This window comes from Ursus maritimus, unplaced genomic scaffold (assembly GCF_017311325.1).
Source record: "Ursus maritimus isolate PB19 unplaced genomic scaffold, ASM1731132v1 scaffold_22, whole genome shotgun sequence".
In the NCBI taxonomy this organism is placed as follows: Eukaryota; Metazoa; Chordata; class Mammalia; order Carnivora; family Ursidae; genus Ursus; species Ursus maritimus.
In genome coordinates this window covers 44,907,379-44,920,703 of record NW_024424675.1, presented here as the reverse complement: position 1 = coordinate 44,920,703, position 13,325 = coordinate 44,907,379, and positions in this window count along the sequence as shown.

Sequence of the window (13,325 nt, the reverse complement as noted above, 5' to 3'; positions counted from 1 at the left end):
GGTGGGACTGAACAATCCAACTCTCTAATCACAGTGTTGGTTCCCCTGGCAACCAGCCCCTCCCTTCTTTGGTGCAAAAGCCACCTCATTAACATAACAAAAGACATCACTAGTTCTCAACACTAACAAAATTCCAAGGGTTTTAGGAACTCTGGGCCAGAAAAACCAAATTTATATTTATAATTATAAATCACTGTATCGCACCAATGCACATTCATATTATTTCTGTTTCTATCCCCAGTGCACAGCAGATCATTTAGCATATAGTCAGTACTCAATACGTGTAAGCTAAAGTTTTACTTAGACTTAAAACTACCCACCTGTAGGAACATTTCACTGAGTATCTTATCTCAAACATCACTTAGATACCACCTTTCCCAGGTGGCTGACCACATCTTTATGGACGTGTCACAGACATTGTTTGACCGAGTAGAAAGTTCTAGGGCAGCATTTTTCATGTTCTCCAATAAGTCATTCCATCATGTAGTTTTTGACAGTGCTAAAAGCAAGAATAAATAAGCAACTGTTAAATGCTCCCCCTCAGGGAAGATATCTACTGGGGATTTGCTTTACCATTCCTAAAATCTGAAAGAACAAAAGGTTTCTTTTTTATAAGCCTTTAGAAAAACTAAAGATCTGCCAGAAAAGGCACATCTGACAGACTGCCTTTGCATCCTCCAAGGAAGAAACAAACCAGATCAAGAGTTTGGCACCTGTATTCTCATCAAACCCCTCCTCCTACCCCTAAATACAGAGCAGTAAAGCTTCCATAAGCTTCCAAAGTCAGCCCTGCTACCATTCCTTTAACCTGCAAGTGACTAGGCTGGGCCGTACTGATGTTGGAAAAGACGTTAGGGTTCAAAGCCGACAGCTTAGAATTCTTGAGACGTCTTTGGTGCAAAAAGGTGGTTTTATTAAAGCACAGGGACAGGACCTGTGGGCAGAAAGAGCTGCATAGGGGTCATGAGGAGTGACCCATTATATACTTTGAAATTGGGAGGGGGTTAGGGATAGCCTAAGTCTCTAAGGAATTTTGGAAAAACAAGGTTTCCAGGACCTTGAGGGAGATAGCTATTGTTGGGAAAAGGTCACTTATTACCATTTAAAAAAACCTTTGTTTGAAACCCTTCAAATGTATATTGGTGGGCCATATAATTGGGGAATGATTGCCAATACATATCTTGGGGGGTTTAGAGATAAAGGAAATTTCTAAAGGAATTTTTATATGTTAAAGTAGACTTACAGGGTCCTGGGGGTCAGGCTAAGGTTGCCTTTTGCCCTTAGCAAAGTCTTAACATCCAGGCAGTTGAGTCCCTAGAGGAATGTCACTCTGCCTGTTTCAAGGACTTGTCAGTGGCCTGTAGGTAGTAAGGAAATTTAATAATTTTTCTTCCCCCTTTGTTTCCCACATGAGTAACATGTAGTGATTTTGTGTATATAAAATTACTTAACATTCTGCAGATGTCTGATGTGGCATTTGCCTGCCTGGCATGCATTTCCCCTTTCCAAGTAGCAAGGTGTGAGGTTCCATCAAAGAACCACCCTCCACTGTTTATGGGTCGAACCCATACTATGGTTCCAGAGGTGTGCAGAGGACCCAAGCTTGACAAAGGGACAACATGCTTCTGGCCAAGTGATGTATTTAGGGATACAAATGTGACAGAAGCAAGGCAAACAAAAAGTTAGTGCCCTTTCCATGGGGGTAAGATGTAGCTGAAGCTACTGGTGACCTCCTGTGCTGCCACCAGGTGGAAAGAGTCTGGCAGGGCATGAAGTTAGCACAGAAACCAGTAGAGCCAAGAGACTAGATGAACAGATTCTGGAAAACAGCCCTGTGCATCTGGTCAGCCCTGCCTGAGAAGGTGACCTCTGGTTTTTCCATTCACTGAGAAAATATATTCCCTTTTAAAAGGAAGATGAACCTATTTTTTTGGACTGGATTTCAGTAATAGCTACCTGGAAGACTTTTAAGAACAACAATATCTGTAGGGAAGGAAGTCCACAGAAAGACCTTTCAGGGAAAATAAATCAATTAAGCTTTGTAAACAAGTTAATTAGATCAGGGATATGGTTTGGGCTGTTTCAGTGCAATCCTTTTTAACAACGTTTCAGTGCAATCCTTTTTAACAAATTCAATTTAATCTGTCTTATAGTTACAGACACTATAGACGTATTTATCTGTAGTGTTCTGAAACCACCATCTTTACTCTAACATTAGCCTGGTCCTCTCTCATAAATTTAGGTAAATATGGGGAGTTGTGTCTTCATTAACCAATAGTTCTCCCAAATTCCCGTTCTAAAGCATTCCATTAGTATTTCCCAGCAATGACAGATGAAAGTGTTGAGAACATTACAGCACAATTAGTAGTTGACCCAAGAAAATAGAATTATTCTTTGCTGCCTTTGTGTCGTTGATTCAAATACTTAATATTATTCCTTGCTCCTAAGCTCCTTGCTCAGGCTGCTTCTCTATAGCGTAAAATATAACAGTTATTTTTTTTTTTTCATGTTTGAAGAGTCTTTTCCCTTATAGAATTATGTAGCTGATGTGCTGTCTAGTTGCTGGTATATCCCATATTAGATAGAGTTGCTTTGGATCAGCATCACTTAATTCAAAGTCGTAAAATTATTCTGGAATGATGAGTTTAGAGAAGAAAAGAGAAACATAGACTCAGGCCAGGTTACCTTATATACCCAAGGGAATTACAGAATTCAAAAACAGAATAAAGAGATGTGGCAAGGATCAGTAAAATAATAGACCATTTCTGAGCATTGAAAACAATAAGTCGTGTGTTGAGTCTTCAAAATGAAAGGGTCCCAAGGACCTAAAAAAAATTAGTGGAAGTTCAGAAGAGCCTACATCTGTTATGCTTTCTGGTGAGCTCATTTTTTCCAGAAACAATTTAGCATATATCTCCAAAAGATAAACATTTCTAGAAATAGTCACAATACCATCATCACATATAACAGATAACAATAACTTCTTAATATCTTTAAATTTATCTTTAAATATCCAGTGAGTGTTAAAATTTCCCATTTCTTTTTACATTGCCTTATTCTTATTCTCAAATTAGGATCCAAACAAACCCACCCCTTGCACTTAGCTAATACCTCTTAAGTCTCTTTGTCTGTAGGTTCTCCATCCTCTCTTTAATTTCTTTGCCATTTCTTAGTTGATGATGTCAGAGTTTCCCATAGTCTAAATTTTGCTGGTCGCATCCCTGTGGTGCCATTTAATGTGTGTCTCTACAGGTTCAGTATTTTGGCAAGAAAACTCTAAGTCGTGTCATCTATTTCCATCAAGAGGTATAAGATGTCCGATGGTTTCTCTTTTTGTGATGCCAGTAGTCATTGCTGGTGACTGCATGGTTCAGTGATTGCATTTGAGGGTGAAAAATTGGGACACTCTGATTCTATCATCCTGTCATCATTATTGAGTGGGTATTCTTCCATATAAAGAGCAGTCTCAAGTAAACCATTTGGTTACTCTGAGGTACAGTATAAAATAAAGGCAGGAAAGTGCTGGATTCTCTTCCTTTGTGATCTGGTTCCCTTCCATCCTTCAGAAGAAACCAGTGGCTGTTGTAACATCTTCTGTGCATGGTTTTAACAGAGCTGATGTCTTTCAATCCACTGTTGAGCCCTCTCTGTCTGGGGAGTCTCTTAAGCAGACCATCAAGACCTCTCACATGACCCAGGAGCCTTTTTTTCTCATTTCCTTTGGTAAAATAAGATGATCCAGTATCTTCTTGTACATTTCCTGCCCCAGTTCAGGAATCAGCCATTTCTTTTAAGGAGTCTGGCTTGTTTCAGTAGAAAATCTTGTTTAGTGACCACAGTATGGATACTAGGAGCACCACTGGTACTAGACTACTCCTGGTTTCTGGGCTAGTTCAGAGGACAGAGGTAGGAAATGTGTGTTTTAAGAGAAGATGCGTCAGGGACGCCTGGGTGGCTCAGTTGGTTAAGCTTCTGCCTTCGGCTCAGGTTGTGATCCCAGGGTCCTGGGATTGAGTCCTGCATCAGGCTCCCTGGCCTGCTTCTTCCTCTCCTCCCTGCTCCTGCTCTCTCTCGCTATCTCTGTCTCTCTCTCTCTCTCTCTCTCAAATTGCTATCTCTGTTGTTATCTCTGTCTCTCTCAAATAAATAAATAATAGCTTTAAAAAAAGAGAGAACATGCATCAGGTGGCTATACTGATATTTCTAATTCCAATTTAGGATTGCTGGTTTTTATTTAAATTCTTTTCTGTTTTTCACTTGCTCTGTTAAGCTGAGTATCTTATTTACTGATGACATTAACATAATTCCTTGTGTCTTCATGTAATTTACTTAAGTAGCTTCCAAATAGAAATATCAATATAATAATTAACAATATAATTATTGAAAAGGAAAGAAAATGTATTTGATGTTCTTTTTGTCCTTAACATATATCCCACTAAGATGTACAACCAAATGACTATTTTTTTTATATTAACTTTAATTAATTCCTCTCTGCGTGGCTTAAACCAATGACTTAGTGCATAGGTTCATTTCTTTCATTTTGCTTTTGATTTTGAGGAAAGGTTGCATTAAAAGCAAAATCTCACCACACCACACCACAGGTAATCATTTCTTTACCATTTTAACATACATGATTCTTATCATTTCTGTACATGAATGTTATTACAAAAATGGAGTCATGGTTACATAAGGCTTTGTATTTGCTTTCTTCCCTCCAGAGTAGATCGTAAGCCTCTTCCCATGTCATGAAAACATTTCTAAATTACTGTTTTAGCACCTTCATAGTATCCCATCATTTATGTGAATTGTAGCTCTCTCAGCTAATCCTCTGTTGTTGACCATTTAAGGGGCTAACAATTTTTCACAATTTTAAACAACACTGTGATGAATATCTTTGGAACCAAATGTGTTCACACATTCCCAAATTACTGCATTAGCATAAATTCCCATGAATGTATTCACCGAGTCAAAAAATAAAATAATCACTTGAAGACTTTTGCTTCATTCTGTGGAATCATTCTCCTAAAATGTTTGAAAGTTCTCACGTCCCTAAATTCTCACTAACGCTAGAGGTGGTAATTCATTTTTTTAATTTACCTAATTTGAAAAGTAATATAGCATATGATTGTTGATTGTGTAGACATTTCTTTTAATGGATGACTATAGGTATTCATTTGTTCACTTTGCAACAAAAATGTAATTCAGCTTTCAACGTCTGCCATGCCTTGGACACAGCACTGTCCAACACAGACACATTCCTCGCCTCCTCTGGCCCAGAGTCTGGAGGAGAAGAAAGAAATTTGAATAAGTAAGGTTAGAAGGAGAAGTGCAAGGCATCATGAAAGTGCATGATGGGAGACCAAGCTAGACAGTGTGGTGGGGGTCAAGAAGGATATGGAGGTTTACACTGAGGCCAAAACAATGAGTAAGCTATAACTAGGTACAAGCAGGTGATGTGAAAGAAGAACAACCCAAAGAGAGAATGCAGCACGTGCAAAGATCCTGAGGTGTGATCATATATTTTCTTAATATGCAAAGACCTCATCATGAGAGAGAATCCAGGCCTATTCCAAGCAGGACCCAATTCGTATGAAACAGAGATGCCCCTACAAAAGGTAAAAAAGAAGAGCGAGCAGCTTGAGCACCTTGTCTCAGACTCCCCTCCTGAGCCTGTGCTTCCAGGTCTCTGTCCTCCTTGCCAGCAAAAGCAACAAGTGCCTCTTTATCACCCCTAAAGTTCTCCCAGCCAATCCATGGGATGGAGGTGATTTACAGCAGCTGTGCATCCTGAGCAGATTAGAAAGAGAAATCTTTATAATTATACAGGCTTGCTGTTATTTAAATATTTACCAGCATTAAACACCAAAGGGCTGCAAATGATCCAGGGATTCATATTGTTCTAAGCTAATATTCTTTGTACAGTATTATGCAAATTGCATAAACTTTATTTTCTTGTTGTTGCTGCAAGCAGTGTATCCCAAGGCAGCCATTCACTAAGTTGAAACAGATAAAGTTTTAATAATAAATAGTGATGATGAATAAGTCACAAAGTTTGTGCAATGCTAATGTAGTCACTCACCCTAGGGTAGTTTATTAGATAAACAAGTAACATTTCCTGATTTGCTTTTGCTCAAGCGGTGTCGTTTTCCTGGAAATGTTTGCACAATAAATTATTTCAACCCATTAGGTGTTAACGGACAAATCATAGTCACTTGCAATCTGTCGTGAATTGCTGAGAATTGAGATTTAAACACTGAAATTATACATTAATTTTGCTTTACAAAAACAAAGCTGGTTAAGAGAAATTAAACTTGGTTGAAATGGAAACAAAACAGTATGTTTGATGCTGAATATTTTAAGCCTGCAAAGGAGGCTGTGAATGGTTTCATTAATATTCAGAACACTTGGGCATTCATGACAAGGAGAAAATGCAAATAACAGCACCCTGCCTTGGGAATACCCATTAGCAGCAACGCAACTGTGCAGGCGGTGTTTGCCTACAGGATGCCTGTGCAGCTTCAGAATGGGTCAGTGCCCTACCCACCTGCGCAGTAGTCTGAAACATGCCGTCCTGCCTCTTGGTATCTCCAGGGCAGAATTGATTCTGTGCTCAAGACAGCCTGCCTGCGTTCAGAAGGGTGATTAGAAAATGTCTTGGAAAATAGCATCCAGCAGCAAATAGCAGGAACCACCTCACTGTGCATCGGAGGGGCAGTGACTAGAGGGAAGTGCCGGCCATCTGTATAGTATAGGTCTCCACAGCTAGGAAAGAGAAGGAAGTAAACCCATATGGTCTGAATTTAATTTCCAAGATATGTCCTTCTTAAAATTTCTAATATGAATTTTATTTAAGAAAATCATACTTACAGAAAGGTGCAGAAAACCATAAGTAATGATGAATTTTCACAAAGTGCACACACATGGGTACCCAACATCCACATCGAGTGTCAGAACACTGTAATCCCCCAGAGCCCTATCCTGCTCTCTCCATCTCCCTCCCACCCAGGGGGACCACCATCCTAACTTGTGACATCAGGGATTAGTGCTGGAACCATCTACCCTTTCACGCCTGGATTCTTTCCGTCAGGGGAGTGTCCATGAGATTTGTCCACATCGTCACTCAACAGCTGTAGTTTGTGGATGCTCATTAATGGGAAATACTCTGGTGCATAAATACACCACAGTTTATTTGCTCATGCTCCTGCTGATGGATATCTGGGTTCTTTCCAGTTTTTTGCTATTACAAATAGTGCTGCTTTAAATGTTCTTGAACACATCTCTGGTGAATGTGAAAATATGTGTTTTTAAAGTAAACATAACCAGGCACAGATCGGAGTGTTACGGTACATTCACATCGGTATGGGGGATGTGGTTAAAAGGGACTGGGTATGGGTTCATATACACCACATATATTCACTGGTGATGTGCAGAGATCCTGTCTGAAGTTGATAAAATGATAACCATGCCTGCTTTGGGGAAGAACGTGTAAGGTGGAGCCAGGGGAGCCTTACTTTTCACTGTTGATATGTTTGTACTATTCTGAATTTTTCAAAGGGACTGGATTAAGCTTTCAGTATAAAATTAGTTGATCCAAGGTGGAGGGTTATAATGAATCCAGAGTCATTTGGTGCCTAACTGAACGTGTGGTCATTATTACAACATTAAAGTTTACTTTCCTTCTATTGTGTGTGTCAGTGCTTTTCCAAAGTGTATTTCATTCATTTCTCACCATAAGACTGAAGAAAGCACTTGTGACCATTTCTGTAGACTGTGCGTGTAACCCTGATTTCATTTAATCATCAGAATCAACCTATGAGGTATGCTTTATGAAATAACCCACTTCACTAATGAGTTAACTGGAGATCAAGGAGGTAGGGTGGTAGCCTAGGGTCACATGGATTTTGGACCCTCAGTCACGTGCTCTTCTCAGTCATCAATGCCCAAAAGATCCTGGAACACACTGGCATCAAAATGAGAAGAGGCAAAAGAAGATGAGGGAAAGAGAAACTTTGAGGTTAATCCCTGAGGGCTTAGAGGGGCCATCCTGGAATAACCATAGGTCCTTCTGTCCCCTCTCATCCCCCAGTGCAGGTTATGTCCTTAGGGACCCCTATTTGTCAATGCTTTCTGCCTTAGGTGCTGTAGGCCAGGGTCAGCCAGCATTTCCTGTAAAGGGCCAGACAGTAAATATTTTATGTTTTGTGGGCAGTATGGTGTCAAACTTCTCAACTCTGCCTCATTGTAGCATAAAGTAGCCACGGACAATATAGAAATGGATGGGTGTGGTTGTGTTCCAATAGAACTTTATTTAGGACACTGAAATCTGAATTTCATACAATTTTTGCATCATGAAATATTCTTTTTATTTTTCAACTATTTAAAAATGCAGTAACCATTCTTATTCTTAGCTCCTGAGCTGGACAAAAACGGTGATCCAGATTTGGCACATTGGTTTCAGTTTGCCAACTGTTGCTTTAAACAGATGCAAAAAATAGGTTAACACAGTCACTGAACAGAAGCTTATCAATTTTAGTCAAAATTCTTTTCAGTTGTTAAATGGGAACCAAACTGAAACTAGAGAAATCAAAATAGAGAATTCATGAACTTATAACTGGGAAGCCTAAGGGGTTGGTATTCAGACATGGCTGGTTTAGGGGTTTGGATAACAAGCTGCTCTCTCTGCCTCCATCCCTTCATCTTCGTCCTCGCCCTTCTCCTCCCCTTCCTTCTCTTCTCTCCTCCTCCCCCCATCCCCCTTCTTGTCTTCTCTTGGACTTATTTAGTCTCCCTAAAACTATGTGGTCTTTAGTGCCTGTGATCTCAGCAACATCCAGTTCCTCGGTCTAGGCAAAAACTCTTCCTCTTTCCCAGCAGGCAAAGTCCTGTCCAATTTATCCTAAAACAAACTCTGTTCAGACATCACCACCTGCTTCTTCCATTTGACACTTATCCTCAGCCATCTATTGAGCTTCTTGCTCTGTGTCAGATGAGAATAAAAAAATGAATAAATGCAGGCCCACCATCAGGAGCTTGAGTCTCATGGGAGAGACAGCAAAAGGAACAGGATGTGATGACAGTACACTATACCGAGATTTCTCTCAACGTCATTTGAGGTCCTTGTGATATTCTTGTTCATCTCCCCTATGATACGGGGGGCAAGGGGTGGACAGAAGTGTGAGGACTCATTCTAGTATTCCCGGTGCCTCGCATTCATTCATCAGTTAGTTCTTCCTTCATATGTTTTTTGGGAATCCAAAGTGTGCCAGACATTGTATTAGGCATGGGATACAGAGAGGTAAAATGGAACAAATGCCGTCTTTGCTCACATGAAATGCATGGTCGAATGCATAGCACCTGCCACAGTGTCTCAATTTCTTCATCCGTAAATTAGAATTATCCTGAATTTGGCATAGAGTCAAACCCTATTTCCACTGCATGTTACTACCTTTGTAAACTTCAGAAAGTTACCCTGTACAAGTCTCTAAGCCTATAAAGCAAGCATAAGGGCAGCCCCTGTCTAGTGGGGTTGTGGTGAAGATCCATTGAGATCATGCACATACAACATTTAGCAGAGTTCCTGAGGAAACCCCTGATGTTCCATAAACATCATCTAATAATAATTTGTTCTAACCCATAGTCTAAAATCTAATAGATGCCTTTTGAATGGATTTTGCCCCTTAGATACTCTTAGAAAAAGCCCAATTCTCATAGCCACCTCTATTACCCCCAGTCTATTGTCCAGTACCCTTGAAATGCGTATGACCTGCATGTGGCTCTGGCTTCCTATTTAATTTTTTTTTAATTATGATATGTTAGTCACCATACAGTACACCATTAGTTTTTGATGTAGTGTTCCATGATTCATCGTTTGCATATAACACCCAGTGCTCCATGCAATACGTGCCCTCCTTAATACCCATCATTGGGCTAACCCATCTCCCCCGACCCCCCCTCCCCTCTAAAACCTTCGGTCTGGCTTCCAATTTAATCCACACAATCAAGGAGCTCCTATCAGTCCCTCACTGTGCTCCCATTCAAGCCCCAGGCTCTTTTCCCCAGAGCCTGGGCCTCACTAAAGCCTCACCGGATTGTTTTTTGTCTCTTACTGCGTGACTAACAGCTGGCCTCAGACTACTCATGTTGAGAGCAAAGTGATAGATATGGATTCCTTGTGTTAAGTGTACATTTTTAAGTAGATATGGAAAGCAGCTGGCATCCAACAGTGCCTGCCATAAATTGTTACCTTGTTCAGTAAGAAACAAACAGCACCAGATTCCACACAGCCCACAGGTTCCAAGCCCCATCCCAATTTTCCTGGAGTCATGCAGCCTATCCGTGCATTTATGTTACAGCTTAATTCCTTAACATTGATGAAAAACACTGTTGCGATTGATATAATTGTCACCATAACAATAACAAAGATAATAGAAATCTACTGGCATACATATGTAGAAAGTCACAAGAGATAGTTGATACCATATAAATGATGAGAGCAAGATAGATGTGCCACAGTGTCACAGTTCTTAAAGGTCCTTGACAGAGGTGAGAACAAATGAAACCTAACTGAATGAATGTCCCTAATGAGATGAATGTTCTCAAAGACCCAGCCCAGACCCACCACATATTAGACTACTCTGCCCCAACACCAGCATCCTGACAAAGAAAGAGATTTCAGGGACAAATGCTGTTTAATCAGTGTCAACTGTTCTTTTATGTACGATACCTGGAGCTTAACTAAAAACTATGAGACCTAGAAAAAGGAGGAAAATGTGACCCATTAACAAAAGAAAACAGTCATTAGAACAAAGCCATAGATGGCCTACTGTTGCATAGCAGACATGGACCTTACTACAACTCTGACAAATGTGCTCAAAAATCCAACATAAAATGGAGTGCCTGGTTAGCTCAGTTGGTAGTGTGTGGGACTCTTGATCTTGGGGTTATGGGTTTGAGCCCCACCTTGGGCACAGAGATTACTTAATTAAAAAAAAAATTAAATCTAGCATAAAATGGACAACGTGTGAATAGATAAGAAATTTTTGCAGAAAATTGAAAAACTTAAATAACAAATTAGAAATGCAATAACTGAAAAACACCATACAAGATATTAATAGTTGATTCGACAGGCTTAAAAAGACAACACAGCAGAAGAAAGGATCAGTGAAGAGAGGCTATAATCAAGTATTCACACTGAAGCACAGAATGGAAAAAAGAGCAATTTTTAAAACTGGAGGAGAATGTCCTAGAACTATGAATGAATACCAGACAGTCTAATAGAAAATTAATTGAAATCATACTTGGCAATTACTAAAAGCGATGAAGGACATCAATCTGGAGATCCAAAAAATCTCTGCTAATTCCGAGCAGTATGAACAGGAAGAAGACTGTATCTGGGCACATCATAATCCAACTGCCGAAATCAAACATAGAGTCTTAAAAGTATTCATGGGGAGAAGATATAGACAGTGAAACACTGAAAAGAGTGGAAGCTGACATCTCAACAGAAGCTATGGAGGGTCACATTTCAAAATTAAATATGAGGGGTGCCTGTGTGGTTCAGTTAAGCATCTGCCTTCGTCTCAGGTCTTGATCCCAGGGTCCTGGGATCAAGCCCTGCGTTGGGTTCCCAGCTCAGCAGGGAGTTTGCTTCTCCCTCTCCTTCTGCCCCCCGCCCCCGCGCATGCTCTCTCTCTCACTATCTCTCTCTCAAATAAATAAATAAATTTTTTTAAAAAAATTAAGAAATATGGAAGATATTTTTAGGTAAAAGCTGAAATACTACATATCCAGCAGATACGCACTACCAAAAGTAGGCTAGAGGACATTGTTTAGGGTTATGGGAAAGGCTACCAGACTCTTGACTGTTCAAAGCACAAATAACACAGTATTGAAAGGTTGGTAACATATGCAGAATATATGACAGAATATATGACAATAAAAGCACAGAGTGTTATGGGGGAATAGATGGAATTATATGGTTGTATTTACAGGGTTTGTGAAGTGGTAAAATAGTATTTGAAACTGTCCGTAGTGATTTAAAGATGAATATTTTAACATCTAGAGCAACCACTAAAATAAATATAAAAGATATAACTAACAAGGGTTGGGGAGGAATACTACAAAAATATTCAGTCAACCCAACAACAGGAAGAGAACAACAAAGAATACAAATAGAAAAAAAAAATGACAAAATGGTAAGCTTAAATCCAGCTATACTGACAACTACATGAAAAGTTAGAAGACAGAATATTGCATTGGAAGAGATTGTCAAATTTGAGTGGGGAAAATATCAAGACCCAACTGTATGTTGTTTACTAGAAATCTAAATGTAGACATATAGGCTGAAAGTAAATGGGTGGGAAAGATGTGTCAGGCAAAAAATAAGCATAAGAAAATTACATTAATACCAGAAAAAAATAATTTAATACATGTAGCATTACTAGAGACAAAGAGGGCTACTTCATAATTTATTCAAGAACAGTCCTGAATGTTATACAAATAGTAAGAGATTGAGAAAATGTAAGTAAAAATTGGCAAAGAGATGAGAGAAACAGATGAATCCACAGTCTTAGCTGGAGATTTTAACATTTCTCTCTTAGTAATTAGTAGAACAACTAAAACACAAATGTATAAGGATGTAAAACATTTTCTCAACACTACCAATGAACTTGAGTATTCAAATACACATTGAACATTCACCAAGATAAAGTAAAATGATGGGTCATAAAAACAAATCTCTGTAAATATCAAAAGACTCGAAATATACAGAATATGCCTCTGATCAAAATAGTGTGAATAAAACAATGACATCTAAAAAAAATCTCAAAATGGCTGGAAATTAAGCAAAATGCCACCAAATGATGCAAATGTATTTATCACAAGGAAAAATAGAAAGTGGAACAACTGAATAATAAGGAAAACAAATATTAAAATTATGTGAATAGAAGACACATCAGAGGAGCAGAATGAAAGGGCCAGAAATAGACCACTATATTGATTGTTGAGAAAGGCACCAAGTCAGTCTGATGTGGAAAGGAAAATGTGTTCAGTAAATGTGAAGCAATTGTATACCTGTATGGGGGGGGGGGGGAGAATGAATTTTTGACCCTACGTTGTTCCATACCAGATAATGATCATGATGAATTCTAGACCTAAATGTGAAAGCTAGAACCATATATCTTCTAGAAGAAAACAAACTATTTTCACAACCTTGTGGTGGGCCAAGATTTTTTTAGACAAAACAAAATGTATAAAAAGCAAAAAAGGAAAATAAAGATTAAATGGGATTCATTAAAAAAAAAAACGCTCTTTAAAAGACACCATTA